The 19,926-nt window shown below is 40.9% G+C and overlaps 1 protein-coding gene across 6 annotated transcripts in view; it reads right to left on the reverse strand.

The window, feature by feature from the left end:
- Positions 1 to 19,926, reverse strand: part of GHR (growth hormone receptor) — a 316,411-nt gene that overhangs the window by 133,976 nt on the left and 162,509 nt on the right. The window contains exon 1 of one of the 6 annotated variants that reach the window (XM_075184063.1): positions 11,192 to 11,296. The exons of 4 other annotated variants lie outside the window; for them this stretch is intronic. The gene's annotated coding sequence lies outside the window, so the exon portion shown is untranslated. Of the gene's footprint in view, positions 1 to 5,979; positions 6,067 to 11,191; positions 11,297 to 19,926 lie in introns of those variants that run through there. One more of the 6 variants, XM_075184071.1, reaches the window with a different exon arrangement.

The raw sequence follows: 19,926 nt of genomic DNA on the forward strand, positions 1-19,926 counted from the left end.
AATAACTATATATATGGTGAGTATTGGTGTCATAAATTCAGTGTCTTTTAGGAAACCCTGTGTATCAGGGACTGGCTGGTGTATATGGTGGGTCCCATAGTGGGCTATCTTGGGCTGGGTCACTGGGCTACATGCATTTATTTTCCATTAAAATGTTCCTAATAGGCTGCTGAGCCAAGTCTTGCCCCCCGGGCTAAAGTTTGCCAGCCCTCCCCTACAGTGTATTATAAGGAATAACACACCTCCTACTGTATATTATTATGGCTATTAGAAGTCGCTTCAGAGATCTGTGACCTATATAAAAAAGTGATTACTGCATCTCTTTGTGGTCAAATTTGTTGGTAACTTATACAATATCCCACATATTATGTACCAGAGCGTTATCATACAATCATTTCAGGTTTTTCCCTGTGCTGAATGGTGACTGCTCTCAGTGCAGTAGCGAGAGCTGGGGGCAGTAGCGAGAGCTGGAGGCAGTAGCGAGAGCTGGGGGCAGTAGCGAGAGCTGGAGGCAGTAGCGAGAGCTGGGGCAGTAGCGAGAGCTGGAGGCAGTAGCGAGAGCTGGGGGCAGTAGCAAGAGCTGGGGGCAGTAGCGAGAGCTGGGGGCAGTAGCGAGAGCTGGGGGCAGTAGCGAGGGCTGGGGGCAGTAGCGAGAGCTGGAGGCAGTAGCGAGGGCTGGGGGCAGTAGCGAGAGCTGGAGGCAGTAGCGAGTGCTGGAGGCAGTAGCGAGAGCTGGGGGCAGTAGCGAGAGCTGGGGGCAGTAGCGAGAGCTGGGGGCAGTAGCGAGAGCTGGAGGCAGTAGCGAGAGCTGGGGGCAGTAGCGAGAGCTGGAGGCAGTAGCGAGGGCTGGGGGCAGTAGCGAGAGCTGGAGGCAGTAGCGAGAGCTGGGGACAGTAGTGAGAGTTGGGGACAGTAGCGAGAGCTGGAGGCAGTAGTGAGAGTTGGGGACAGTAGCGAGAGCTGGAGGCAGTAGCGAGAGCTGGGGGCAGTAGCGAGAGCTGGAGGCAGTAGCGAGAGCTGGAGGCAGTAGCAAGAGCTGGGGGCAGTAGTGAGAGTTGGGGACAGTAGCGAGAGCTGGAGGCAGTAGCAAATGCCTACTGGAGGCAGTAGGAATTAGTGGCGCGATATAAATAAATGATGATGATGATGATGACAACAGAACTGGACTTGTACTTTTAGCTGTTAAGTAACAACAGTGAGCATGCTCGAGATTTAGGTAACACAAAGCTAATTACGGTACTTCACCACTATTCATAGCGCCAGCTTCAATTCTGGTCTCTACAGTACCAATGAACTCATCGCCACAGTTTTCATGGACTTTGCGGGACACCACCGAGCAGCGTACTGAATAGTGTCCAGTGTTTGTGTTATTAATATGGTGTGGAGCCAACCATACGTTAGATTTAAATGGCTGTCCTTATACTTTGTATTACCTAGGTATATATGCCTGGAATTGTTTTTTTCAATCATTGGATCTAACTGGTCCAACTTTACACCATTTTCTACCGTTTGATCCTAACATCCAAGCCTGTAAACAATTTCCTTTTCCTTCACTTTCAACTTTCCTTAGACATGGCATCCTGCATTAGGATCTTCTTCTGTACTGACCGACTGGGAGTACTAAGAAAGAAGTGTACATGTACGCTGAGGTCACTTATATAAACACAGAACATCACATAGCAAGTTTACAAAACAAGTATATGGGACAGAAGTCAAAGGAGTGGCGCAGTGGTTAAAGATACCGACTCATAACAGTCACACATTCTGGAGGCTCTAGTTTTCATCCAAGAGTCACCTTCTTGTCACCTTGGATATTTTGCACTGTCTGTGAAAACCCGACATGTTTGAGTAATTCACTAAAAAAACAAAAACAAAACATAAACCGGTTCCATACATGAATAATGTATAGTATAGAAGTGATCTTGAGATGACTTTAGACACCAAGAACTGGCGTGGCCAACTGTGCCCTGCACAGAGGAGGACAGAGCTTCAGTTTTCATTATCAAGCACTTCTTAGCCTCAAATCCTGTGGAAATGGCTGTTTCCACATGACTAAGGCAAATTTAAATATCAGATAAAGTTATTAATAACCTAATGCCAGTGATATCACAGATATCTCCTGTGTTCACTAAAGTAACACTCGATACCATTAAATTGATATCTTCTTGATAATCTGTCTTCGCAGGGATGGCCGCTTATTGGAGGCGCTGTCCTTGCAAAACGAATTTGATAAATTGATTCAGTAATTCATCTCTTGTCATTGAAAAAAGTGTCAATGACAGATAATAGTTAACGTTCAAGTTATGTGATTATTCATATGTAGGGTTCTTAGAGGTAAATGTATCAAGCTGTGAGTTTCCGACGGGTTTGAAAAGTGGAGATGTTGCCTATAGCAACCAGATTCTAGTTATCATTTAATTAGTACATTCTACAAAATGATAGCTACAATCTGATTGGTTGCTGTAGGCAACATCTCCACTTTTCAAACTCGCAGCTTGATACATTTACCCCTTAGACTTCTCTTTGTTTCAGTAAGGCCGTATAGCAATGTCTTAATCACATACTTATCTAATGCTTAACAGCTTTGTTAAAAGCAATGTTGTGATTGAGGCAGGAAAAGTAATTTATGAACTACCAAACATGTTGGAGGAGATCATTGCAATTTGTTCAAAAGCATCTAATTGTCCACCTCACGGTTATTAAGGAGCATGTCCACATTCCAGATTTTGGAATTACTCCTGTAAAAATCAGTCTTGTGCCTACCTTTCAGGATAGCAGGAGTTGCTGGAGATACCAAATCCAACCTACTATCACTATATGATTATTCCATCCATTCCTTTCAATGTTTCTGTTTTTCTCTGCATTTACTGCTCGGCTTAGTCTCACTAATGTTTAAAGTCAATTATGAGAAATCATGGGGTATATTTACTCAACTGCAGGTTTAAAAAGTGGAGATGTTGCCTATAGCAACCAATCAGATTCATATTAAGTGTGCCTGGGAGGATAAATGCGTTTCATTGAAAGTAGTGGACAAGGCACACCCAATCTTATCCCATAAAATTAAATATAATTTTTGCATGTGGAATCCTGTATTTTTGGCTAATTCATGTGATTTGTCCAGCACCCCATAAAAACATAAGCAAAATTCTTCATCCCAATAGACGCCAACATTTGGATATGTAAACTTGATATGCGTTGGTAAAATCAAGCACAATTAAATTAGCACATAATGTTACAAAATGGCATTTTGTGTCTTGTGATTTAAATGCTTCTTTTGATAGCTAAGTAGATATGTAGTATACAGTGCTACACTCTACACTGCTAAGATTCTACACTAAGAAAGAGAGAAACGGTATTAAACAAATGCTTTTCCTCAGCATGTGCCAAAGCAACAAATAGGCCAATTAAATGCTACTTTAAAAGATTAAACCTAAATCTTATTATATCAAGCTAATTATTTTCTAGTCAAAGTGTACAGCCAGTAAATCTTTGGTGAGACTGGGATAATGAGGTACAGCAACGAACTACACTATTACCTCAGTAGCCATTTAGGTGGCTTGTCTTAAAAGGTGTGTTTTAACTAGATTCCATTGTGGAACTACTGTGATAACATGCAGGAAGCGGTGGTGACCAAGCTATTGAGGGCATGAGTGCAGGCAGGGTTCAGCTGAGTTCAACAGTAATGTGTATCATTACCACTTTTGCATTTATAGGAACCTAAAAATTGGAGAAACACACCCCAGCCAGTAGCAATGGCAATCTGGAAATAAAGCAACATATTTCTTGTGTTAATAAGTATATTTAAAGAGATATGCAGATGTGTTTCTGTTATATATCAGCTATATTTATTTTTGACAAGTCATATTGCTCTCTCTTAACCTCACTGTAGCATTAATTACAGCACAACAGACATTTTTTAATTCTTACGTAAGGAGATGTTCACTGCACAATAACAGGTGCTTTAAAACTGCTTCAACTTAGTTTATTAACACCATTCCAGATATAACATGCCTTCCACTAGACAATAAAGTGCCATTATAGGCAAATAAGAATTTACAGAAATGTTCAAACTATTGAAAACATTTAACAGATATGTTAAGAAAATATGTTTTAGTATAAATGAGATAATTTGGATAATTTACTACTTTTTATTATACATGCTCCATTGCAAGTGGTTTAATGAAATAAATAGACAAAATATTTAATTTCTTTAATCACTTAGTTTTTCTTTCCATAGCATGTTAAGTACCATTTAATCATGCATCCAATGATCATTTTTCACAGCTGTCCTCCTACAAATCATTATCTCCTTTTCAAAATCTCTCTGGAGGGCAGACAAGTATGGCTGCCAGTCACAATCACTGACTCAGAGTCTCAGCATGTCATGTGATGGCAGAGAGGGGGGGGGGTTACAGTGCAGACAGAGCTCTGAGGGGTGTTCCAAAGCCTTTCTGCCTACTACATCATGTGCCATGTGACTGTGGTTTCCACGGTAGTCACATGACACTGTGGAAACCATGCAGAATTATACATTAGTTATAGCAGCCTGAAGTAAAAAAAACAAGTAAAATGTAATTACCAAGCTTTCTCTTATATCCTGCCACAGTAAGTTATCTTAGAGGAACACACCTCATTTTTTTCATGGGATTGCTGTTTTAAGGTTCTGTGGATTAAACAAGGCAATCCATATATTTTTGCCCTTCTGACACTCCCAGGGCACAAACAAGCATTGACACTTTACCCTGCCCGTGTCCTATTGCTCTGAGGTGTGTTTAGCGATATTTGTAGTTGAAGATATGCTGTAATGTATAGCCACCAATCAGATTCTAAACAAGTATAAAAAAATACAACGTTACAGTTTGTGTGGGATCTGTTTATTGTGTACATGTGCACAGACAGGGAAACCTCACATGTTTATATGTAAAATATTAATATTAATCGAGAAAAACTATTTTGTTGCAAATAAAACCCAAATAATATACTTTATATTGGGCAAATAGTTGTTAAATTAACATTGTACAGCTATATTACAAAGGCACAATGCATATGCCAACTTTACTCCTATGCCCTGCGGGAGATCCCAGAGAGCTGGTCAAGAGGTGAGTGCAGAATGGGGCACAATCCTGAAATCATTTAATTGTGCCACAGGGGCCAGGGCCAACATGCTGCGATTTATTGGAAACTGCATCACTGAGGCCCCTGACTTTAGGAAGTAGCCAGGTTGCAGGAGGATGGCCCGCTCTCTTGGGAGGTCGTGAGAACTACCATACTTGCCCACTGTCCTGGATTTTCTGTGAGACTCCCGAACTCCAGGTAGGTTTCCCGGACCCCTGGAGAGCAGGCCATTTTCCCGCATCCTGCCCATTTCTCAGTGAAATGGTGGCAGGATATGGGCCTCCATGACGTAATTATTCGCGAATTGCATCATTATTATGTCACAAACACGCTCCCAGCTGCCGTGACTTTGGGGTGTTTGCTATATGAGGTCATACACGATTCCAGCCCGCAGTCTCTCTCTACCTATCACACAGGTTATAGACCTACTGAATCGCCCCCAAACAGCGCTCACACGTCACATACCACCTATTGAATACGGGCAATAGGACCCCAATATACTGTCCCGCACTGGCACACTGGCTTCTGGATATCCACAGACTAGCAAGACCAACACCAGAAAGCAAGGGGTTAACTCTTCACACCTCCAGACTGTTACACAAATGTAAATACAAGCACACACAGCTTGTTAATCAAATGTATCAACAAATCACAGACTGGCATTCCAAGGGTTAAGTTGGTCGAGCTCTCTTCTTAACAGGCTAATGGATTCGTTAGAGTATCAAGGACGCAACATATTAAATTATAGATTTAATTTACAAAAGTACAGGGCATACAGATAAAAAAAAATAATGAATAACAATTAATAGATTGACATAACAAGCAAAACAGTTTAAAATAAAATGAATTAAATTCAGAGCATACCTTACAGATAAGTGATATATTCTGGCCAAGGGAAATTGGCTTGGAAGATGGACAGCTTAGCAATGTGAATTGATTTCCCAAAGTCTGACAACTTGTCCCTTCAAAACACAGATTTTTAAGCAAACTTAAATGGGACGGCATTCACAGGGGCAGTGTGAATGCTAATGTGGGGGCGGAAATGTCCCTTGGGTGTCACCAAAGGTTTGTTCAAAACTATTCCTAGTTTTGACCTTTCTTAGCTTTTCTCCGATATATCCCAGCGACATAAGTTTCCCTTCAATACACCGGTCATAACTTCCTGCACATTTAAATACCAAATATGATGGGATTACAGCTATATCCGATCTCGTCCTGAAATATATGTGACTAGGGCTGTCCCCTGTATAGTTGGTATCTATGTTTTAAAACCCTTATGTGGTTGATCACTACTTTTATTGATTGTAAGGGGCATATTTTAAAACTGAATTCTTTTTGTCTATATTACATATAGCCTATGTCAGCACATATCCTCTTTAAGCCAGACCACATGCTGAGCGGTACCTAAACGTCTATTCAGGTGTCACAACCAGGCTATATAGTGGGAGCTCTTTGAAGCTGCCCCAGGTGACACTCCTATCTTCTCACACTGGAATGTGCAAAGCCATCAAATACATTTACATCAGACTCTCTGTCTTCACATTTTACACTTTAACAGCTCAATCTATACATGGATTCATTTGATATAACCTATTTACACTGCAGTTATGATTTATCCCTTATAAATAACTGTAAGCTCTCTATGTTCACGACAATTATTATTATCAATTTTTATTTATATGGCGCCACAAGGTGTCCATAGTGCCGTACAGGGACAAACAATATCACGGTACAAGGTGAGACAGCACGGTACAATTAACAATAAGCACAGTAACTCAGGAAGCTCAAAGCACAGCTAGAGAGAGGGGCTCGGAGGGTGGGGGAGAGGGATGATCCGCATACGCTGGTAGCCTGAGCCCAAGAGGGAGGGCGCGGATGATAGGTAAGAGCCACAGAGGGGTGCAGAGAAAAGCGAGACGGGAGGGAGGGCAGAAGTTAATCGAGGAGGAGGGCTGAGTAGCTGGAGAGCAGAGTTAGAAGTGGTGGAAACAGGAGGAGAGATGGCCCTGCTCAAAGGAACGTACAATCTAAGGGGAGGGGTAGACAGACAGAGAGACACAAAGGTGAGAGGGAGAGAAGGGGGAACGGAGGCTGAATCAAGGAAGGGGGAAGAGGTAGTCGATAAGGTAGGTAGTTAAGTGGGAAACTGGAAGGCTTTTAGAAAAAGGAGGGTTTTTAAAGCCCGTTTGAAACTGGACAGATTGGGTTGTTCCAGTGAAGGGGGGCAGCGCGGGAGAAGTTTTGGATACGCGCGTGAGAGGAGGTAATCAGAGGGGAAGAGAGGTAACGATCGTTGGCAGATCGCAGAGGGCGGGATGGATCGTGGCTCTGCCCCCGCAGTGAAATGATATGATGGTGCCATTGCAGGGGAGGAGCCAAAAATGATACAATCCGCTACGCCCTGCCCCCTCCATAAATAAGTAGGCAAGTATGAGGACTACCCAAATTCGGGAGTCTTCCAGTAGGCAAGTATGGCACAAAGATAGAGGTTGATGCACCGGACATTGACAATCAATAAACTGTGTAATTTATAGGATTCTGATAATAAAATAAAACATTATATTCTTTACATATTTACATCCACTTGAATAGTTTGTAAGTAGCAATGATGCCTTTCAGTGAGTCATGATAGAGCCACTGAGCTCTCAATGAAAGATTAACATGGTCTGTATCATAGATTATATCTAAACAGTGTTTATTTTGGACTCACACACTGTAATATTCATTGCTCCGTTATAAACTAACAGACAGCATGTATATTTGCAGAGGGGAAAGAGGTACATCAGGTCTGACCTAGTCATTCTGCAACCCGAGATGTCTGGTTTGAAAATGCAGCTGGCTGCAGTTTTTGATACCTTTTTAACACTTTATGGGGATGGATCCAAAATCGCATTTTATGCATTTTTCATCCATTGTAACACGCGGTTAGCATGCTGTATAAATACAAAATCTACATATCTGAATTGAACCGGCTTTTATAGGCATGTACAGACACACACCTACAAATAGCAAGTTCATGGTCCATTTATGGATCTGATGTATGCCGTCATTCAGCTACAGAATGCAAACATAAAAATGTTACCACTAAGCATTAATTTACTTGTTAATAATTATTTCCATAACGTCAGCATATTTTGCAGCCCCTTATAATTGGGAACAAACACAGCAATACAACAAGACCGGGTATTAACGTACAAACAAAGACGTAAGAGGACGCTGCTTACAACCATTGGTCTGCTGTCACGTTAGGCCCCTCTAATTAGACAGTTTTAATCTACTGCTCATTTCACCATCTTCAATGATTCCAATTACTTCAGAAATTAAAGGGGGGCGGTGGGGCTGCTTTTAATTGTGACTAGATGTAGAGAGAGACTTAGGCCTCTATTTACAAAAATAAGACAATATCAAAGATTTTCTATTGCAATCCTCTCTGGCCTCAATTTATCAATGTTCAAGGGGCCAGCTTAGTGACACTCAGCTCCCTGGATATACTGGCTGACAACGGTAAGGCTGAACCTACAGATTTGCCCGGCCAATGTGAGAGCTAAGGTGCATGTGTGATCTGGCCAGCCACTCGCTGTCACCAGAGAAATGGGTTTTCTCCCTAAAACAGCGTTTCCCAAACCCAGTCCTCAGGGCTCCCTAACAGTGCAGGTTTTCCATATCTCCTTGCTGGAGCACAGGTGTATTCATTACTAACTGACACATTGTAACAGATCCACAGGTGGTCCTAATTATGTCACATGTGATCCGGAAAACCTGCACTGTTGGGGAGCCCTGAGGACTGGGTTTGGGAAACCCTGCCCTAAAATAAATAAGCCCCCTAGTGGCACAATTATCAAAGGTGAAAAGCCCTTCTGCGGGCAGTGAAAGGGCTTATTTCTTATTTTCGATTTGCCCTATATATTAATAGGGTTAATAGGGTAGCTGGTGCTAAGTATCGCTGGTAAGAACTTTTCTGGGGGTGTCTATTTAATAAGTATCATGGTGGTACAGCTAATCAGTCTACAAACCAAATGATAATTAGGGGCCTGATTCATTAAGGATCTTAACTTAAGAAACTTCTTATTTAAGTCTCCTGGACAAAACCATGTTACAATGCAAGGGGTGCAAATTAGTATTCTGTTTTGCACATAAGTTAAATACGGACTGTTTTTTCATGTAGCACACAGATATCAACTTTAAATTTTAGTGTACAAATAAGCTATCAAGTATTTGTGTGCATACATGAAAAAACAGTCAGTATTTAACTTATGTGCAAAACAGAATACTAATTTACACCCCTTGCATTGTAACATGGTTCTGTCCAAGAGACTGAAATAAGAAGTTTCTCAAGTTAAGATCCTTAATGAATCAGGCCCTAGATCATGTGATCCCCCCCTTCCTAACCAAATCTGTGTTCACGACCACCCAAAAATTAAGTTAGGGTTAAACACTTGCCTTGAATAACACATATTTACTGAGGAAACAGACAGAGATCTGGGAAACACGTTGTATCTGATGAGTGGAAGAGAAGTATTTTTCAGCTATACATATTTTATATACTAAATATTTTGAAAGCACTTTTTTATTTTTCTATGTGGGTCATTAGATTTGAAATATTTTTCATCACGGTCATATTCTATTAGAAATGTATTATTTTTAGATATATATATGTTTCTGTGAAATGACTATATATATTTTTTTAAACATATTTTATTTACAATTTTACAGCATTTATACAGTATAACAACAATATTGAACAATACACTCAACAATAAAGGCGATACAGGCTAGGTAAAAAAACATAAGAAGAGAAAAGAAGGGGGAGGTAGAGGGGTGGGGGAATGTTAGTTAGGGGTATTTAAGGGAGGGGATAACAAATGGTCGGTCAAAATTAATATTCTTGTTAAAAAAAATACTCATACATATGTATATGAGATTTTATTCTACTCAATGAGAGATTTTTTAGGCTACCGACTGACATCGCTATAATGAATGTCCAAAGCACTGTATTCTTCCGAAACAGGTTGAGTGCATGAATATTGCATTTTGAACAACCCCTTATATTCCACAGTCCACAGCTTCCAGAAAATTGACAATTTAGAGGTGAAAGTACCCCATGATATCAGGATTAACAGTGTCACTCCATAGATCCACCGGCGACATCCGTGTAATAATCTAAGTGCATAGACCACCAACAATAAGTGAGCATCTCTTCAATATTTAAAATAAATGATTGAATCACACACTGTATATACTATTGTACTTTTTTTGTATTGTTTTCAGTTTAATTCTGAAGTTTCAAGGATCAACACGTGCAGGCAGGAGCCACTTGTCCATGTATTAGAAGCAAGGTTGTAGGCGTCTCCATGTCCTGGCTGCTTTCCCTCCATCCTGAGAATGTGCCCCGTTTTGGGGCTAATCAATATTCTTTCCAAACTTGAATAACGCACCCCCAATGTCTTTACCAATGTGATACAACTATCATATATTCCAGTGGTGCTCAATCTCTTTATTTTTTCTATTCGGGAGCCCAAGTGGTAACGTGCCATTGTTCTAGAACCCCAAAAGGTATGGTTCCCATTAGATTATAAAGCATATATGGCATTTAGGGAACCCTAAAAAAACGATTCTGGTACCTTACTTGGGGACTAGATCCACAGTCTGCTCACGACTGATCTAACCTAAAAAGTCTAAAATTAGTAATAACTTAAATATATAAGATCTACAAATGGACAAAAGTAGCATTCAGTGAAATCTTCATTTATAATAGAGTTAAACCAAACACGTCAGAACATATATACCGCACATTACCAAATAAAAAAGTAAACATAATTAATTTGCAGCAGACATCAGTAAACTATCAACGTATATAATTCCCAATCTGTGGCAGTAACTTACGCTGTGCATTTACACACTCATGCCTCATCATTCCTATCCAGTTTCAGGAAACTAACCCAAGCTAAGTCCCCTGAGATTAGAATACACATTGAACAAACAGACTTTTTAATGTTTAAGACAACTAAACAGACTTTTTAATGTTTAAGACAACTACGAAATACCTGCAATATGTAAAAAGACATAAATATATAACCTTGGAATTTGCAGCGTGTTCGAGTCCAAGAATCACATTGGTTATACTCCCCAGATGCACAGTATCTCTCGCACAACGTTTTCTGTCATCTGTGTTTTATTTCAAGTGCTAAAGAGCAAAAGATTCAACCAAACAGTGCGTGCCCCTTGGCCTCGCTGAGCAAACATTGTCATTTGATAATCAGTACACGTGCATTCTACTGGATGTGTACTTAATTGTGATCTATCTTCTCAGCACCTTCTTCCATCTTACAGAATGCTCAGTAGCATAGTAACAATTGTAGGATCGAGACAATCTTTGTGTGCACCACTGAATTGTTTAATATATTATTTTTTTTTATAAAACCAGCCAAAAGCCCCTAAGCTGACTTAAAAATTTCATTGAGCTCCGTTTCGGCAGAACTGTACTATACAGCAGCCACGGCGCTGTTAAAGAAGCGTCCGCGGCGGTGCTGTATACAATATAGCACCGCCGCGGACGCTTCTTTGACAGCGCCGCCGCTGCTGTATAGTACAGTGTCCAGTGGCACACGCAGGGGGGGTTTCTGGGTCTCCAGAAACTCCTCACCTCCGCTAACGATGTGCCCCACGTAGCGGCACTGTACTATACAGCAGGCGCTGCGCTGTCAAAAAAGCGTCTGCGGCAGTGCTGTATTGTATACAGCACCGCCGTGGACGCTTCTTTGACAGCGCCGCGGCTGCTGTATAGTACAGTGCAGCCGAAACATGCGCAGCAGCTCTCTCGTGTTTTTTTTGTTTTTTTTAACAATCCTGTGTGCGCCCCTGGTGCCGTATGTAGGAGCACTTTGTTAGCGGAGGGGAGGGGTTTCGGAGACCCAGAAACCCCCCCTGTGTGCGCCACTGGCTTCATCCTACAATCAGGACAACCTCAATACCTTAAGTGAATGGAGTCTCCTATGGGGCTCACCAGATCCTTGACAGCCACCTAGCGAGCCACAAGATCTCTTAGACAGCTTAGACTTACCAAAATGGAAAATTTGGGAGGTATGTCTCATTCACTGCTGCTCTGCGTGGCAATGGAGGTGTTTGGAGGAGAGAGTAGGAGAGTATGGGACAGCCTAGCACTTCAATAGGGTCCCCAGGGTGTGACCTTGCCCCCATTGTGATATGGCCACGCCCCCATCATGTGCCACGCCCTTTTAATCCCATCTCAACGCAAAGTTGAGATGTATAATAAGTGATTAGATATTACATTTTTGTCTGTGTGTAGTGATTAAGTATAGTTCTTCAGTGGCTAACACCACCCCCTTTGGTATGTATCCGAACAGCACCATTGGCAGGTGGAAGATTTTATTTTATTTTAGGGGCAAGTGAAGGCAGCTCACAAACAGGATGAATTGCATCAGTTAGTAAAACAATGGAGTTAAATTCAATAACCTGGGTTAACCATAGATTGTAAACTTAGATGACAGGGCCCTGTTACCTCCCTCTCTGTCTGTATTACCCAGTATTGTCTTATTACTGTGCTTGTTCCCAATTGTAAAGCGCTACAGAATTTGCTGGCGCTATATAAATAAATGCTGATGATGATGATTATCAGAACCAGGATTTTTTTTTTTTTGCTTAATTTGAACATCAATTAAAATCCATCCTTATTTACCTTAAATAGACAAATATAGGAAATGTACTGGGGGTAATCCAACAGTACTTAGTAAATACCACCTTCTCTATCAAGCAAGAGGATTTTATTTCTTCACATTAAATCCATTCCTTCATACAGAACTGCTGTTCCAAACACACAACACATATCAGGACTATAACTCTTATCTCAACCTCTCAAACTTCCTGAAAGTTTACTTACTTTAGCTAAGTCAGGAAGCGCAGCAGAACTTTGGAATGTTGACTGAGGTATAAAGACTTTGAAATATAAACCAGCACAAAGAAAAACAAATTGCAGTAAATTCAGGCATAACAGTTCTGTGATGGCAATAAGAACTTAACACCAATAACACTTGTATCTGACTGTGCCACCTTTGCTTCTATTCATTCAAAGTATATAGCTAGATAAATGTGGCCACTGGATGGCACTCTTCTGATGCAGTCTAATAGTTTTCAATTTCACCTAAGCACTGTTATCAGGATCAGACCCTAACCACATTTACATATGTCTTGCTAAACATTTGTTTAAAAAAAAAAAAAAAGTTAATAAAAAATATTTGTAAGAAATGAAGAGAAACTAACTGAACAGGAACATTTTTTTAAACAAATTTCATGTATTTTCCATCTGAATGTAAATAATGTGGACTTTGCCGGCATCAGTTTATTTAAAGTGACATTTAAAAGGGAATGTCATATTGATACAAATGATACAGTGGGGTCAGCTCCGTTGGGTATAAAGCATTATTTGATGTATATGTCTGCTTCTGTGACAATAAATGGGGGACACAGGACAGATACACCTGCGTTTTTAAAGAGGTCATGTTTTGATGTACATAAAAGTAATACGTTGTGCCCATAGTAAAACGTTACCAATAACTAAAAAAAATAAAGTATTTGTGGAGTATTATGTAAAGCAGATAAAAGAATGAAATCTCTCTCACTATCCCGATTCTCGACCCTCCAGTACGGAGTGAAGGATTCTCACCCCTGCTCTGGGCTAGAGATGCTGGAATACTTTTAAATTTCTTTCGACTTCAATTGTGAATTTTGTTCACATTCACTGTTTGCATTCAAGGTTCTTAGAAATGTTAAAGTAAACTATGACACATTTCCTATTTAAGCTTATATGGCTACAATTTAATATTTTTTTTTTAGTTCAAAGACCAAGTAGTTCGGAAATTTATTACAGCATTTTCCCAAATTAAATATTCCTGGCTGATTTCTCTATGATTGCAAGTGATCATCCGAAGATCATGTATTCAGACCTGAGTGAAGCTACAACAGAAGCCAGACACCAGTGGTTTGCTATTGTATTGCATAATACACACAGGAAATCGAAGTAATGCTTCCCTTAGACACAAATCCCAACATTTGGGTAGGTGGCATTGGTACGGGGGCGTGGCCACATCATGATAGAGGCATGGCCAGGCATGGCCACGGCAAGATGGGGCACGGTCATACTTTGATGGGGTGTAGCAACACCCCAGGGGCGTGTCTAGCACAAGGTTGCCCCGTTCTTTACCGGTATTTACTCCCATATGCAGAGTCCTCCGGAGGCAAGATATGTCCAAATTCTGAACCTGTAGCATATGCGCCAGGTTATGTCAGGCATACATACACTCACAAACACATACACAAAAGCAGGTCATAAGAACAAGAAACATTTGTTAACATTTATTTTGATAGACACGTTCACTATTAGGGTTCCTATAATACAGCGGATATAATATTCCTTCTCTGGTACAAATGAAAATACACCCACAATAACACTATAAACGTATGCAAAATCAATGCAGAAAGCACCTGTCAGCTTCATAGGTAAATTAACAGTCAGCCAATCAGATGCAGCTAGCAAGTGTAGTGACCGTAATCATCATCAGGGTGTATTTGCACCTGCTAGAGGGCAGCGGCTCCAGGTAGGCATGACTATGTCTCCAGTCGGTCTGCTACAGCCGCACTTAGCTGAACATGTCCTTGCTATAATTGGCCTATATTACAATGACCCCTGTTTGTAAGGAGGCACAAGTGTCAGATATACGCAACTCTACATATCTGAACTCTCTTTGTGGGCTTGTGGCATTCAAAATTTCCGAATTTACGCTACACAAACAATAATAAGTTCAACTCGACATTGGGACTAAAATACAGCATACTGACCTTTGTTATAGCCCATCATTTCTATTTATTGTAAAATATACTATTTTAAGCAGTGAAAGCCATTGAAAACTTAGTCTATGCTTTTATGTAGTTGGTTCAGAAAACATTTTAAGTAATGTTTGCTTTCTAGAGCATAATTAGCACTTTGAACAGATGCATTAGGGGCTTGTACTCAATGATCAACCACTTAGCAGTCGTGTGTACTATACCACTATCACATATTTCTCTGAAATAACCTCATTACGTACAGCACAGCATAAATTACATGTACTATACGTGAACAGCTGGCTCTGTGTCTAAAAGGTTGTAATTGACTCCGTTTTATCTCTTTCCACAACTCTGTCTGCCTCAAAGTGTGCAGAATCTACATTTCCAACCACCTTTTCCTGACCTATAGCTATAGTGTATGTTCAGCCTTTAATATGGATACATAGTGCACATACATCTGTACCAACCTAGTAGCATGTAACTGATTGTGTGCTTTAATCGCCCAGTGCAGTGACTGTGCTGGGGGCTTGCAACTTTGGACCCTTCCCAAAAGGGAAAGGGCTGTATTTCTCGACCATCCTCCAGAGGATTAGGGTCTTCAGACCCCTCTTCGCTGACACTAGGGGCCCTTTAACAACCCCAACCCCTGGAGGGGACAAGGGTCTACTCTCTTCCGCAAGGCTTTCTCCCCAGGTTCGGACAAAGCGTCCCTTAGGGAACTTGATCTTCAGCTCCACCCATAAGAAAGGGAGCCTTTGAAAACATGGGGAGAGGGCTACCCATAAGTGTCACCCCCAAACCCCTCGCAAAACTTGAATGGACAAACACACAAACGAAAAACGGGGAATAAAATGCAATGTGCATAAGTGCTTGTGGAAATAAATAGACAGGGAGAGTGGATATAAACATTTTACTTGCCCAGCTGGGGCAAAGAAATAAAAAGTGGTATCAGGAACAAAAGGTGTTGATGGTCATGTCTTAAAAAGTGTTAAGTGCAGCAACAAACACTCCACCAAAGCACTGTCATGCACCCTTCAGTGCTGATTACCAGGAGCGCATACAGACACCACCGCCTCTTGGCCTCGAATCAAGGTAGCCTATACCCCCATCAGAGGGACAGTTCTCCCTCTGGAATAGGAAAGAACTACACTTGATCTTAGGCGGAGTTGTCTAGTTTGGGCAATCTTCATCTTTCTATGTTGATCTAAGTTTTAAGAATGCCTTGAAATGCTGCTTCGTAAAATGCAATCCGGGTGCGGAATTCACAAACTTATGATAGAAAACACAGTTCCACTTACCTGGGAGACGACTCTCCTCTGTGATTATATCCGCCAAATCTCCAAAGGCCCAAGGTTTCTCTCAGCTATTAAGGGAGGGCTGTTTCAAAGACACAATGTTGTCGAGGCCCCTCCCCTATGAACTCATGGGGAGGGCTATTGACAACACATTAACATGAAAAAGACAAGTGGTAGTAGCAGAGAGGGCAGCATCATTGAACCAAAGGTGCACTCCAATTAAATAGATATTATGTAATATTATCTTAGTGACCACCCAAAATTAAGTTTTGGCTCAACATAAATTTTTGGCTCAACATAACTAGGGTTCAATATCAGTTCAGCATTGGCAAAGCAAGCCAGGCAAACTGTAAACCATGAGATCAGAGCCTGTAATATAACATGGGCCAGGGTTATATTTTCATTCATATTTCCTGTTCACATGCTTCTATACAACACAACCAATAATAGGTTGTTTTTGAATGTTTATTACTCATATCTGTGTGTTTTAGATAAAGGTTGTCTGATTAGAAGGTACATTGGTTAATCTTTAGCACCACAGAAATGTGAATTTTAACACCATAAGCATAATTTGTAGTAGGTTTTATTGCAACAGAAGGTGCAAGATGCTCTACTAACAATGATTCATAGTTGCAGACAGCTCTGACATACTTGACAACATTTGATAACCAAATCCAGGGTAGGATGAATCTAGACAGGACAGGTGACTGTGTACGTTTTGTGAGCGCAACATTCTATACAGAAATAGGACACTACACTTACCCGACATGACCTGACCACATGACATGATCATAATACAATTCTATCAAACACTATACAGACATAGAACATTACACTTGTCCAACATGACCTGACCACATGACATGATCATAATACAATTCTATTGTACTATATACAGACATAGAACTTACACTTATCCAACATGACCTGACCACAGGACAAGATCATAATACAATTCTATTGTACTATATACAGACATAGAACTTACACTTATCCAACATGACCTGACCACAGGACAAGATCATAATACAATTCTATTGTGCTATATACAAACATAGGACACTACACTTACCCAACATGAAATGACCCATACTTGAGAAGTACCAAGTGAGGGGTGGTGTAGGTGGCGTGGGGCCACAATTTGTGTCATTTTGACCCCACACTTCAAATGCGCTGTGGCACTGCAGGGGCGGGCCAAAGAGATAAGATTCACCCCAAATCACAACATTGAGGCTCCCATCCCATTCATTTCACTAGGAATTGACCAGCATGTGGTAGGATGGCCTGCTCTACCAGAAGTGCAGGAGAACATCCTGAAGTTCAGGAATCTCCCAGCATGTAGGCAAGTATGATCTGACGACAGAACATGACCATAATACAATTGTATTACACACTATATAGTTTAGAACACTTTATCCTGCAACAGAAGAAAGAGAAGTGGTACTACCAAAGTGTTAAGTAAGATATAAAAGGGACATGACTAGAATGAAGATAAAAGCTCTTTTATACCTGATAAATAATCACACCCACGCATGCACTCCCACAATGACATTGGAGCGGTCAGCAATTTTATTAAAACATTAGCAAATATGTAATTAAAACAACAATCAGAACAATATAACATAAGTGCAATAAAACCTTCAAAACGGAATGGCTTTTAAGGCATCAAGGTCTTATACGCAATTGTTGTCGTACATTTGTCTCCTATAACAAAGTACGGGGGGTGAAAATTTTATGGATTGAGCAAACTGCATATTAAACAGATAAGGGTTCTGTTTGCAGGAATGCTGCCCATGTTTTACAATGGAAGAGCAGTATGCATATTAAGAACATATAACCATTGGCTGGATCAGAATATTATGTCATGCCTGGAAATCAGCGACGTGGCGGCACAAAGTTTCATGGCAGAGCACCATCAAGTTATGCTTTTTGTTTCATTGAATACCATTCGCTCTGTGTTTGGCAATTTGCATCTCACGCTTTGTGGTATGGGACTGAGAATAAGGATTGTCGTAGACTAGCACAGCAAAGAATTATCATTGCAATAATAAATACAGCAGCTGTAATACATACAACTGAATATATGTTGATTTGATGTACCTACACCATTATAATAACCTACTTCTAGTAGTGATTATTCATTTACTTTTTTAGATTTGCTTTGCCCGCTAGCAAGTTTGGCTAAAACACCTCTTGACCACGGTAGTGGTGTCCCTGGTATTTTGCACTTGCAAGTTTACTGGTGAGCCCACTCTTCATTTTATCCCTGTCTCATTCTCAGAGAGACTGTGTGTGCAGCATAACGGGTACAGTGTATTGCAATTTAGTACTGTGATAGAGTTTACTTACATTTGAAAAAAAAACAAAATAACAATTGTTAGAAGTGGGGTGGTGATGATGACAATTAGAGAGACATCCCCAAGGCTCACATTCTCCCTCTTCTCCCCACCATATAGAGCTTCTGTAACCACCCTAATACAGCTCTACTTAGTGTGATGATGTTGCAATGACTGACAGTGACAATAGTCATAAAGACAATGATGAATCAGCTGGTCTTAAAATTATTATTATTATCCTTTATTTGTTAGGCGCCACAAGAGTTCCACAGCGCCGTACACTGCACAGTAGACAGCAACAGTAGACTATACAGGGTGAAACATTACTGAACAATAAACAAAAATACCAAAACTTCAGAAACTCCAGGCAGGCTAATGCAGTAAAGACGGAGCAGAAGAACAGGTATGGAGACAGGAAGGAAGAGGGCCCTGCTCAAACGAGCTTACATCCTAAGGGAGGGTGAACAAGACTCAGGCACAAAGGGAGCCAGTTTAAGTATGTGGGGAGAGAACAGGGGGCTGGGAGGAGAGAGGGGATAACGAGCAGAGGAGATGAGGGGGTTAGGTGGAATGTTGGTAGGCTTTGAGGAACAGGTGAGTTTTAAGTGCCCGTTTGAAGGAGCACAGATGGGGAGAGAGACGGATGGAGCGAGGGAGGTCGTTCCAGTGAAGGGGGGCTGCACGGGAGAAGTCTTGGATTCTGGAGTGGGAAGAGGTGATCAGAGTGGAGGAGAGGTGACGGTAATTGGCCAAGCGCAGGGAGCGGGCAGGAGTGTGACTGGAGAAGAGGTTAGAGATATAGGGAGCAGTAGACTGGGAGAGAGCCTTGTAAGTGATGGTCAGGAGTTTGAAAAGGATTCTGTAGGGGACGGTGAGCCAGTGTACTGATGACAATTTGATTGATAGGATAAGAAGGAAGTTAAGAGATGAGTCTTTGTGTGTGTGTTAGGGAATTTAGACTAAGCTCCAATGGGGCAGGGACGGATGTGAATGACATATATTCTCTGTACAGTGCGTCGGAATTGGTGGCGCTATATAAAAAATTGGTAATAATGAGGAGTAGAGAAAAGTCTTTGAACCTATCTATGAAATCTTTCAAAAAATAACTCAATAACAAAGTCATCTGTTTAGCGACTTATTGTTCGAATTGAGCCACCTCGTGTGAGTGCCATTGACAGGTTGGATTCACAAGTATCAACGGAATTGTCTGGTTTAATTCACAATACAATGAGTACAAAACAAATCTACAATATATAATATACGCATATAATATGCCTTGTGCATTTATGACTAGTATTCTTTTAAACATGCATTAGTAAGGCTGTGTTATATGCCCATTT

This window comes from Mixophyes fleayi, chromosome 1 (assembly GCF_038048845.1).
Source record: "Mixophyes fleayi isolate aMixFle1 chromosome 1, aMixFle1.hap1, whole genome shotgun sequence".
Classification (NCBI taxonomy): domain Eukaryota; kingdom Metazoa; phylum Chordata; class Amphibia; order Anura; family Limnodynastidae; genus Mixophyes; species Mixophyes fleayi.